This window comes from Mauremys mutica, chromosome 2 (assembly GCF_020497125.1).
Source record: "Mauremys mutica isolate MM-2020 ecotype Southern chromosome 2, ASM2049712v1, whole genome shotgun sequence".
Classification (NCBI taxonomy): Eukaryota; Metazoa; Chordata; order Testudines; family Geoemydidae; genus Mauremys; species Mauremys mutica.
The window spans coordinates 214,451,700-214,464,139 of record NC_059073.1 but is presented as its reverse complement, the minus strand read 5'-3'; the positions used below and the strand labels follow the sequence as shown (position 1 = coordinate 214,464,139).

The window sequence follows — 12,440 nt, the reverse complement described above, 5'->3', positions numbered from 1 at the left end:
CGCCACATGAATTTTGTTACGTGCACCAATATGGAGGTGATGTGTCACGCATCACCCCCATATTGATGCACATAAAAGATTCATTCCGCACATGCATGGGAAAAATTAGAGGGAACACTAAGAAATTAGAACTGATGGAATGGATAAAACAAAATTTGTTTGGGTCAAAATCACTTTGGCGAAGAAATGTAAGAGAGGCTCCTTTGGGACAGTGCTTAGGGTCTGCTACAGACCCCGAGGATCCAATTTTGTATATGGATAGAGACCTCTTTAATATTTTTAATGAAATAAATACTAGTGGGAATTGTATGATTATGGGAGACTTTAATTGCCCAGATATATATTAGAGGACAAGTGCTACTAATAATGGTAGGGCCCAGATATTCCTAGATGTGATAGCAGACTGATTTCTTCACCAAATAGTCATTGAACCAACAAGAGGAGATGCCATTTTAGATTTAGTATTAGTAAGTAAAAAGGACCTCATAGAAGAACTGGTTGTAGAGGACAGCCTTGGTTCGGGTGATCATGAGCTAATTCAGTTTAAACTAAATGGAAGGATAGACAAAAAATAGGTCTGCATCTGAGGCCCTTGATTTCAGAAGGGCAAACTTTAAAAATCAAGAGAATTAGTTTGGGAAGTGAACTGGACTGAAAAACTCTAGGATCTCAATGTGGAGGAGGCTTGAATTACTTTAAGTTAAAGTTGCAGAAGCTATTTGAAGCTTGCATCCCAAGCAAGGGTCAAAAATTTATAGGAAAGGGTTGCAGACCAAACTCGATGAGCAAGCATCTCAGACAGGTTATTAAGAGAAAGCAGAAAGCCTACAAGGAATGGAAGAAGGGCTGGATCAGGAAGGAAAGCTACCTCTTGGAGGTAAAAAAATGTAGGGAAAAAGTGAGAACTGCCAAAAGCCCAAGCAGAGTTGGACCTTGCAAAGGGAATTAAAACAATAGTAAAAGGTTCTGTAACCACATAAATAAAAATAAAACAAGAAAAGAAGAAATGGGACTGCTAAACCCTGAGGATGAGGTGGAGATTAAAGATAATCTAGGCATGGCCAAACACCTAAACAAATACTTTGCCTCAGTTCTTAAAAAGAATAATGAGGAATTTAGGGGTAGTGGCAGGGTGGCTAATGGGAACAAGAATATGAAAGTAGCAATTACCACATTTGACATGAAAATCAAACTCAAACAGCTTAGTGGGACCAAATCAGGGCCCCCGAATAATCTCCATCCAATAATATTAAAGGAACTGGCACATGAAATTGCAAGCCCAATAGCAAGCATTTTTAATGAATCTGTAAACTCAGGGGTTCTATCCTATGGCTGGAGAATTGTTAATATAGTACCTATTTTTAAAAAAGGGAAAAAAAAGTGACCCAGGAAACTAGAGGCCTGTCAGTTTGAACTCAGTTGTATGCATGATCTTGGAACACATTTTGAAAGAGAAAGCACTTAAGGACATAGAGGTAAATGGTAATTGGGATAAAATGCAACATGGTTTTAGAAAAGGTAGATCAGGCCAGACAAACCTGATCTCTTTCTTTGAGAAGATAACTGATTTTTTTAGACAAAGGAAATGCAGTAGATCTAATCTACCTGGATTTCAGTAAGGCATTTGATACAGTTGCACATGGGGAGGTATTTCCAGTAGAGATAAGGAGGTGTTAGTACCATTATACAAGGCACTGATGAGATCTCATCTGAAACACTGTGTGCAATTCTGGTCTTCCACGTTTAAGAAAGATCAATTCAAACTAAAACAGGAGCAGAGAAGGGATACTAGGATAATCAGAGGTGTGGAAAACCTTATGAGAGGAGACTCATAGAGCTTGGCTTGTTTAGCCTAACCAAATGAAGGCTGAGGGGAGATATGATTGCTCTCTATAAATATATCAGAGGTATAAATATCAGGCTGGGAGAGGAGTTATTTAATTTAAGCACCAATGATGACACAAGAACAAATGGCTATAAAATGGCCATCAATAAGTTTAGGTTTGAAATTAGATGAAGGTTTCTAACCATCAGAGGAGTGAAATTCTGGAACAGCCTTCCAATGAGAGCAGTGGGGGCAAAAAACCTAACTTGTTTTAAGACTGAGTTTGATAAGTTTATGAACTGGTGCTAGTATGTCTCGATGCTGGTATGCCTAGCTGATATTTCCTAAATTGTGTATTTAGGGACCCTTCAGGCAAGATGGACTCAGAATTGCAGCCCTGACTCATTCAGTTATGCCATCACAGATTATTGCTCAATGAGCACGCTGTGTTTGAAATGATCCCAAAAGGGGATTTAGTCAAAACCTTCTCACAGCGGTCAGAATAAATGTTGCAAAACTACAAGACAATAGCGACGTATCAGAGGGTGGAGTTTCCCTCATCAGCAGCGAGAACAGCTCACAGAACAAAAATGAACCCTAAAGTTTTCCTTTCCAGAGTCCAAATACAAGGTTTCCCCTTTCCAATGTATAAGCAGGTAAAACAATTGGAGGCCCCACTTTAACAGGTGTCAGGGTTCTTTGATTTCAGCTGTATTGGTCACGTGGCTGGTGATTTGGATGAGGTCTGGTAGGTGTGCACTACAGAGCATGTTAGGTTAAGAAATAAGTAGAAATTAGGTTTTGTTTAAGTTAGGCTAAGAATAGAGGAGTATGGGGAATTGAATCTGTTAGCATGAGTAAAAGATAAGTTGGAGACAGTAAGATGGGAAAATTGAAGTTAGTAAGGACATGGCCCAGGGCCAATATTAATTTTTAGAATCCTTGCGGGCCCCCACTTTCTGCACTCGAAGTCTCAGAGTGTGGATTCAGCCTTGACATGGTGGCAGAGCATTGGGATCATTTTGAACCAGAAGCACAGACCTCCGAATTTTAAAAGGACACATTTTTGCTTTTGTCAGCTTGCAAAGCCCAGGGAGTTTTTTTTTCTTTTCTTTTCTTTGCTGCCTGAGGGGGAACTGGCATGAAAAGGGTTCAGCCTGACAAGCCAGGGAGTCCAACAAGCAGTTTATTTTTTTTTCTAGCTGCATGGCAACGAAATAGCTAGGTTAGAGTAGAGCAGCACAGTGCATGAGGTTGAGGTCAGGCACCGAAACCCTAGAGCAGCTAGTCTTCCCAAAGTGGCACGCCACAGAGAAGACAGACCCAGATCAAGCCTGAACATCCAGCTCCATGACAGAAATGCAAGGAGGGGATGGGGACCAAAGACTTCCCAGAAAGTAAGGGTCAGCCCTTCCCCACCCGAGATCCTAGTGCCAGGATGGAGAGATGTCTTTAACTCAGGCTGAGTTCTAACTGAGGCAGAAAGGAATTTCTTCTTAGAGATGAAGTGCTTGGAGGTGGAAGCAGAGGAGAGGAAAGAGGAGAAGCACTTGGAGGTGGAAGCAGAGGAGAGGAGAGAGGCGAAGAGCTTAGAAGTGGAGCTGAAGCGCTTAAAGCTGGAAAAGGCTAAGCTGGATCAATCAGGTAGCCCTAGCAGTCCTTCAGGTACTGCTCCCCATTCAAAACAATTCCCCACATACAAGGTAGGTGATGATACAGAGGCCTTCTTAGAAAAATGTGAAAGGGCCTTCCTTGGATACAACCTCCCTCCAGACCAGTCAGGGGTGGCTCCAGGCCCCAGCACGCCAAGCGCGTGCTTGGGGTGGCATGCCGTGGGGGGCGCTCGGCCGATTGCCGGGAGGGCAGCAGGCAGGGCTCCGGTGGACCTCCTGCAGGCGTGCCTGCGGAGGGTCCGCTGGTCCTGTGGCTTCGGTGGAGCCGCGAGACCAGTGGACCCTCCGCAGGCACGCCTGTGGGAGGTCCACTGGAGCCGCGGGACTGGCGACCAGCAGAGCGACCCCCATGGCATGCCGCCGTGCTTGGGGCGGCGAAATGTCTAGAGCCGCCCCTGAGATCAGTATATGTTGGAGCTGAGGCCACAACTCAGTGGACCCTTAGCAGAGGTGGCAGCTGAAATGCCTAAAGAACATATAAACAAAAGGCCAGAATTAGGATGGGGCTAATACCCAAGCATGCCCAGGGCACTAAGGTGGAAATCAGATGTGGCATTTTCCCGACTTGCCTACCACATTATAAAAATTTGGGATGCCTGGCTATCAGGAGCAAATGTAAAGTCTCTGGAAGATCTGTCTCTCCTAATAAAAATGGAGCAGTTCTTAGAGCATGTTCCTGAGGAAATAGAAAGGTACATCCTAGATTGGAAGACCCAAACTGTAATCGAGGTGGGGATGATCAGAGCCAAATGAGTGGAGGTGGCAGAGAAGAATAAAGCTAGTAACAGTTGGTACGGATACCAGAAAAGGCAACCTGAGATGACACTCCATCATCAAATTCATCCCAAGGCCCCACCTTGCAAGAAGGAGCCCTCCACACAGCCAGGGAAACCTCAGATGTCCTCTTGTCCCACCACCCTGCTCTCCAACCACCCACCTCACCCCAGCCCACAGTCAGCTGGGCGATGCTTCAGATGTAATGAGCTGGGGCATGTAAAGGCCAACTGCCCCAAGAGCACCAGCTGACTGCAACTCATCACCCCAGGGTCCCACCGAAAGCCTTCAGGCCCAGATGTCTTGTAAATACCCCCAGAGCGAAGGGAAACTGTGAGTGTGGGTGGGAGGAGCATTACTGCATGGAGAGACACTGGAGCACAGGTGTCAGCATCCACCAATCCCTGGTGGACCCCAAATTTATCGACCCAGAAGCCCAAGTGATGGTGCATCCCTTTAAGGCCAACTCTTTTAACTTGTCTACGAGTACAAGGGCTGGGCAGGGATATGGACTTTTGCAGTCTATGACGATTATCCTATTCCCATGCTGTTGGGAGAAGACTTAGCCAACCATGTAAGGCTAACAAAAAGGGTGGGGATGGTCACCCACAGCCAGGCTAAACAGGCCTCCACACCTAACTCCATTCCTAAGCCTCCTACAGGGACCTAGCCAGAGGTGGTAGACCAAAGTCTATAGCAGCAGCTGTAGATCCAGTTCCTGGGACCCAGCCAAAACCAGCCTAAGAATCGGAAATGGTGGAGCAGTCAGCACCAGAGCCCGTGCTTGCAACTCCACCAGAGTCAGGGGAGCCAGCACCAAAGAGCGCCACAGAGCCTGCACCTGAAGCAGCAGCTACACCGGCACAAGAAGCTCAGCTGGAACCTGAAATACAACTTAGTGCACCAGTGGAAAGTGGTTCACAATCGACAGAGACAACCTCATCATCTGCATCGCTTCCAGTGGGACCAAGCCCAAGTCCATAACCCAGTAAGGAACTAATGTCTCCATCATCAAGGGAGCAGTCCCAGGCTGAGCAGGAAGTGGATGAAAGCCTCAAGGGAGCTTGGACAGCAGCACGGAGTGACCCACCGCCTCTCAGCTCTTCCAATAGGTCCAGGTTTGTTGTAGAAGGAGGAATCTTATACAAGGAAACCCTTTCTGGTGGGCACAAGGAGGACTGGCATCCTCAGAGACAGCAGGTCCAACTAAGTATAGGGAAAAGCTTAGCCCATGATCACCCTAGTGACCATGCTAGGGTGAACAGGACCAAAGACCATTTGGGGAAGTCATTCCACTGGAAGGGAATGGGCAAGGACGTTTCTACCTATGTCTGGTCTTGTGAGGTGTGCCAGAGGGTGGGAAAGCCCCAAGACCAGGTCAAGGCCCCTCTCCAGCCACTCCCCATAATTGAGGTTCCATTTCAGGGTGTAGCTGTGGATATTCTGGGTCTTTTCTCTAAAAAGGCACCCAGAGGAAAGCTGTACATACTGACCTTCATGGATTTTGCCACCCGATGGCTGAAAGCAGTAGCTCTAAGCAACACCAGGGCTAAAAGCATGAGCCAGGCATTGGCAGACATTTTTGCCAGGGTAGGTTGCCCCTCTGACATCCTTACAGATTCAGGAACTAACTTCCTGGCAGGGACCATGAAACGTCTTTGGGAAGCTCATGGGGTAAAGAACTTGGTTGCCACCCCTTACCACCATCAAACGAATGGCCTAGTGGAGAAGTTTAATGGGACTTTGGGGGCCATGATACGTAAATTCATGAATGAGCACTCCAGTGATTGCGACCTAGTGTTGCAGCAGTTGCTCTTTGCATACAGGGCTGTACCACGTCCCAGTTTGGGGTTTTCACCCTTTGAACTTGTTTATGGCCACAAAGTTAAGTGGCCATTACAGTTGGTGAAGCAGCAATGGGGGGAAGGGGGTTACATCTTCTCCAGGAACTAACATTTTGGACTTTGTAACCAACCTGCAAAACACCCTCAAGGACTCTCTTGCCCTTGCTCGAGCAAACCTACAGGATGCTCAACAAGAGCAAAAGGTCTGGTATGATAAACATGTCAGAGAGTGTTCCTTCAAAGTAGGTGACCAAGTCATGGTCCTGAAAGCGCTCCAGGCCAATAAGATGGAAGCGTCATGGGAGGGGCCATTTATGATCTGAGAGCGTCTGGGAGCTGTTAATTACCTCGTAGCATTCTCAAACCCTACCCTAAAACCTAAAGTATACCACGTTAACTCTCTAAAGCCCTTTTATTCCTGAGAAATCAAGGTTCTCCAATTTACGGACCAGGAAAGAGATGATGCTGAGTGGCCTGATGGAGTCTACTATGAAGGAAAAAGCAATGGTGGCACAGAAGAATGGTGGCCTGTCCATAACCCTTTGGCGTAAGCAGTAACAGCAAATCCAGGAGCTCTGCACCAGCTTCGCGCCAATTTTTTCAGCCACGTCAGGACAGACAGAATGGGTGTACCACTCCATTGACACAGGTGATGCTTGCCCAATTAGAGCCCAACCCTACCGGATGGCTCTTCAAGCCAAAACCGCAATAGAAAGGGAGATCAAGGAGGTGTTACAAATGGATGTAATCTGCCCCTCTGAGAATGCATGGGCCTCTCCAGTGGTTATGGTTCCCAAACCCGATGGGGAAATCTGCTTTTGTGTGGACTACCATAAGCTAAATGCTGTAACTCATCCAGAAAACTATCCAAGGTCATGCACAGATAAGCTATTGGAGAAACAGGGACATGCCCAGTTCATCTCCACCTTAGACTTAACTAAGGGGTACTGGCAAGTGCTGCTAGATGCTGCAGCCAAGGAAAAGTCAGCCTTCATCACCCGTGTAGGGCTGTATGAAATTAATGTGCTCCCTTTTGGACTGCAAAATGCACCCACCACCTTCCAGAGACTGGAAGATAACTTTCTGGCTGGATTTGGGGATTTTGAAGTCGCCTACCTTGACAATGTGGCTATATTCTCAGATTCATGGGCAGAACACCTGGAACACCCCCAAGCTGTCTTCTAGCTCATAAGGGAGGCAGGATTAACCGTTAAGGCCAAAAAATGTCAAATAGGCCTAAACAGGGTAACATACCTTGGACACCAGGTGGGTCAAGGAACTATCAACCCCCTACAGGCTAAAGTAAATGCTATCCAAAATTGGCCTGTCCCTAAGTCAAAGAAGCAGGTCCAATCCTTCTTGGGCTTGGCCGGGTATTACCGACGATTTGTACCACACTACAGCCCAATTGCCACCCCACTGACAGACCTAACCAGGAAAAAATAGCCAAATGCAGTTCAGTGGACTGAAAAGTGTCAAAAGGCCCTAAATCAGCTTACCCCTGGACTTAGACCAACCGTTTGTTGTAACCACAGATGCATCCGAGCATGGTGTAGGAGCAGTTTTAATGCAGGAAAGACCAGATCAACAATTCCATCTTGTCGTCTTTCTCAGCAAAAAACTTTCTGAGAGGGAAAGCCACTGAAAAAGAATGTTACGCCATTGTGTATGCTCTGGAGAAGCTATGCTCATACATTTGGGGATGGCGTTTCCACCTGCAGACTGACCATGCTGCACTAAAGTGGCTTCGCACAGTCAAAGAGACCGAAATACAACACATTTCAGGAGCCTCTAACAAAGTGGCTGATGCACTCTCCTGGGAAGGTTTCCGAGAATCAGCAGGGTAAAAATGTTCCTGTCTTCTAAGTCATTGTAGTTCTCGATTGTGAATAATACTGTTTAGTTCTTCATGTAATTAGTAGTAAAATTAGAGGTACATGTATCTTATTAACTCTGTTTCCTAAACCTCCAGGAAGAAATCCCAGCTGGTGTGGACCCGACCTGAACCAGGCTGGCCCGCACTGTCTGTGATTTGAGGGGCATATGATAAATGAATGAATACCCAGCCAGCCAGTTAGCTATAAAATCCCTCTTGGTAGCTGTTTTCCATTTGCTTTGCCTGTAAAGGGTTAAAAAGTTTGACTGCATGCATAGGTAAAAGGAATTGAGTGGGCACTTGGCCAAAAGAGCCAATGGGAAGGCTAGAACTTTTTAAAATGAAACAAGACTATCCTTTTGTCGGTCTGTGGTTGTTCTCCCGGAGAGCAGAGACAGGGCTGGAACTATGCTGTAAAAAGCTTTGAGCCAAGCATGAAAAATCATCAGATCATACCTAGAAACTCCTCATTTGAAACCCCAGATATGTAAGTAGATCAAGAAATGTCTAGGAAGTCGCGATTAGGTTTATTTATTTTATTTCTTTATGGCTTGTGGATTCCTTTGTGCTAACCCCAGGTGCTTTTGTTTTGCTCGTAACCTTTAAACTGGACCTCAAGAGAGCTATCTTGATGCTTAATCCTTGCACTTTTTTTTTAATTTAGCAAAAAGCCTAAATTCCAAATATATTTTCTTTCTTTTTGTTTTCAATAAAATTTATCTTTTTAAAGAACAGGATTGGATTTTTATGTCTCTAAGAGGTTTGTGCACATGTTGTTTAATTAGCTGGTGGCAACAGTTGATTTCCTTTGTTTTCTTTCTCAGCTCTTCTCTAGAGGGGGGTGAAAGGGCTTGAGGGAACCCCACAGGAAGGAATTCCCAAGTTCACCTTCCTGGGCTCTAAAAGGGTTTTTTTGCAATTGGGTGGTGGCAGCATCTACCCATCCAAGGTCAGAGAAAATCCTTGGGAGTTTAATCCAAGCCTGGAGTGGCCAGTATTAATTTTTAGAATCCTTGTTGTCCCCCACTTTCTGCATTCGAAGCGCCAGAGTGGGGAATCAGCCTTGGCAACATATAATCAATTTAAAATAAAAAAGATCATGTTCTCCCTTTAATCATAGTTCCTCATTAAAAAAAATTAATTCCACATATAGCTGAGATTGTGTAGTTTGAGTCAAAATGTCCTATGTTCTGAATATATTTAGCAAAGTCCTAGATACAATAGGACGCTATGAAAGTGCTGTACGAACATTGTTTCACTATAGCACGGTGAGTAAGAGAAATTGAGGCGCAAAAAAGATTATGTGAATTCTTCAAGATCACAATCAAGTCTGTGACAAAGGTGGTAATAGGATTTGGAGCTCCTGTGTCCAGTCCTGGGCTTTAATAACTAGATTCTACTTTCTACCATATAACTGCTTGAAAGAAAATTAGGTCAGATCAATTCAAACAAGCCACAAACTTTAACACCTCCTGCATTCACAACCCTGGCGGGGGTGGAGTTAAATATAAACATGGAGGATAATGCTCTATACCAGAGATTCTCAACCTCAGGGTCACTGCCAAGTGTCAGAGGGTTATGACCACCCTGCCCTTTCCATATTGCTAAATGGGGAAAAGGGGGCCTGAGTACGGAAGAGGTTGAGAATCACTGTTCTATCCTATATAAAAGTACTACTGCTCAGTTACAATGGAATTGTACATTATTTGAAAACAGGGCTTCTACCAAGTGTTTATATTGCAAGAGCCAGTGCAGTTTTTCTGGACCACTCCTTCCACAGCTTTTAATTCTTTCTAAACAGAAGAGAGCCTCTAATGGTACAGTCTCCACACAGTGCATGTGGACTCACTCATATAAATCCACATTAACAATAATAGATATTGTGAGCTCAGCCCATGGCCCGCAATAAATCTGATACCCCCTGGATTAGATATGAAGCATTTTATGTTTAACATTCTCATGTTCTTATATGAAGCTGTTTACAAACTAATGTTTTCCTGAAGCAGTTTTGGAACTAAAATCCAGAATTGTTTTTAATATAATGTTTGTCAGACATTTTCAACAAGCCTGCTCCTGTTTGTCCTTAAGGCTTTGGGCAGCATCTCATTCCACTGCATTCCCAACTAGCTCAATCCCCATCTTGTTTCCTTCCTAGTTTTCTGCTTGAATGGTTCTGAAAGGCTGCGTCCCTTGCTTAATTACACCATCATTATTGCAAATTCTTAATAATTTACTATATCTTTCCACTTAATACATTTATAGATATATCTAAAATATGAAAGAGAGACAAGAAAGATGAGATACTCACTGATTTACCAAGCTTCCTAGGGATAACTGTCTTCGTTCTCATGAACCCTAGGGTGATAAGCCCTGTCTACATCTTCAGAAGCTTGGAAACTGCTGCCTCTCAGAAGTTTTGCAAGAATTATTACAAGAAGTGAAGGAGTAGTTCTTCTTTTTCTAAAAATGGACTTTCAGCAACAGTTCCACTTAGAACTTAATGGAAATGTTAGAGTGCTGAATTTTCAGAATGCATGTTAAATGCAGAACTGAGGGCTTAGGTTCCAACTTCCATTGGGGTATTCCCATTAACTTTACTGGGAGTTGGGTCAGTCTTAGGTGTCACCTATTTTTGACTGTACTAAGCACTTTTGTAGCATATTCAAAAATAATTTGAAATATTTGGTGATGGCAGCTGATCTACAACAGGAAATGAGGTTGGCTTAGGGGTGTGAAAAATCCCACACAGGGTGTGATGTAATTGAGCTGACCTAAGTTCCCATGTAGACAGTGCTAGATCAATGGCACAATTTTTCTGTTGACCTAGCCGCTGTCTCTTGAGGAGGTGGATTACCTACGCTGATTGGAGAACCCTTCCCCTCAGCGTAAGTAGTGTCTATACTGAAGCGCTACAGTGGCACAGCTGCAGCACTGCAGTTGTAGCATTTCAAGAGTAGACAAGCCCAAAGTGAAATTGAAAAAATACAACTGGGGCTGCATATTCATTGTCTCTCAACTAGTTCCATATCAAATCCTCTACTATACCCACTCAGGAGCTCCTGCCTCCCCCATCCCGGTCCCTGGTCCTTACCTGTCCCTGCTGGTGAGCCTAGGGTCTGTTCATCCTGCTTCCTGGTCCCCAGTGCCGAGAGGTGCGGGAGCCTCAGCTACCGCAGTTTTGGCACATGGAGGGCCTGGCCTGTGCCAGCAGAGCTCTCAGCCACTTGACCCATGTTGGATGCGCCCTAATCTCTGGAGGTCAGTCTTTCTCCCTTAACGCTCTCTCCGTTCAAATCTAGACAGGCTTTTTGTTCTCCACTGTTCACAGGTTCTCTTCCCTTAAAGAACAAGTCCAGTGGTGAGCTCAGCAGGGGCAGGAGCCACAGCATCAAGGCGAATGGCTCTTGCATTGTCCCTTAGGTGTTGGTAAATGGGTGCTATCTGAAGCCATGGTGCTCTTTGCCGCCTGGTGCAATCAGACTCTTCTTGAATTAACCCCAGTGTAACCATATAATAAACCCCCTTACAATAATTAAACATACCAGTAGCGATTATTTTTGTGAGCTCGTGGAGAATCGTGAGGTCCCAAAGGGGTGGAGAAGGGCAAACATAATGTCTATCTTTAAAAAGAGGAACAAAGAGGTCCCAGGGAACTACAGACCAGTCAGCCTGACCTCGATACCTGGCAACGTAGTAGAACAAATTATTAAACTATCTGTAAATACCTAGAAGATAATAGGATGATGAGTAATAGTCAGTGTGGATTTATCAAGAATAAATTATTCCAAGCCAACCTAATTTTCTTCTCTGACATGGTTAATGGTCCTAATGGATGGGGGGGAAGCAGTGGGCATATATATCTTGATTTTAGTGAGACTTTTGACGTAGGGAGGGGATGGGAATTATAATTCATTTCTCTACATTTCTGAGAATTTATTAATATGTCAAATCTTTTATTTACTGCAAAATAAATAATATTTTAGTGATTTTATTTTAATTGACGACGAAGGGGCAAGATGACCCAGTCCTCAATTTTGATAAGCAATAACTCAACCATAATGAAACGCATCTGCCAGTGGCAAGAGCTGCAATGCTAGTGACACCTAACTCAAATATACATCAAAGTCGCATAGCCGGAAAGTCATGTAGAGAGGAGATATCACAAGTTGATACACGTCAAACAGTCATTATAACACACATTGCAGGTAGATGGTAAAGAATCGAGTGAATATTGTGGAAAATTGTGTTTCTTGGTGCCAAAGAATAAAGGATAACATCTTTCAGCATTATAAATCCAAAATGTGAGTGTCTTTAAGCATTATTAAACATTAGCGTTATTATCGGGCAGTATAATTATGAAATTTTCTTTGTTATAACTGGTTCACAGGTAATAAATAAGGTCCATAAAAGAAAAGTAACAGCGTTAACGCTTAATAGACCACAAAAGT

The 12,440-nt window shown here is 44.3% G+C and overlaps 1 protein-coding gene across 3 annotated transcripts in view; it reads right to left on the bottom strand.

Moving 5' to 3' along the window:
* LOC123363887 (C-C chemokine receptor type 5-like) overlaps positions 1-11,330 on the bottom strand; it is a 33,451-nt gene extending 22,121 nt beyond the window's left edge. The window contains exon 1 of one of the 3 annotated variants that reach the window (XM_045005419.1): positions 11,084-11,330. The gene's annotated coding sequence lies outside the window, so the exon portion shown is untranslated. Of the gene's footprint in view, positions 1-10,300; positions 10,377-11,083 lie in introns of those variants that run through there. The other 2 variants (XM_045005418.1, XM_045005420.1) reach the window with 2 other exon arrangements.
* Positions 11,331-12,440: the final 1,110 nt, after the last annotated feature.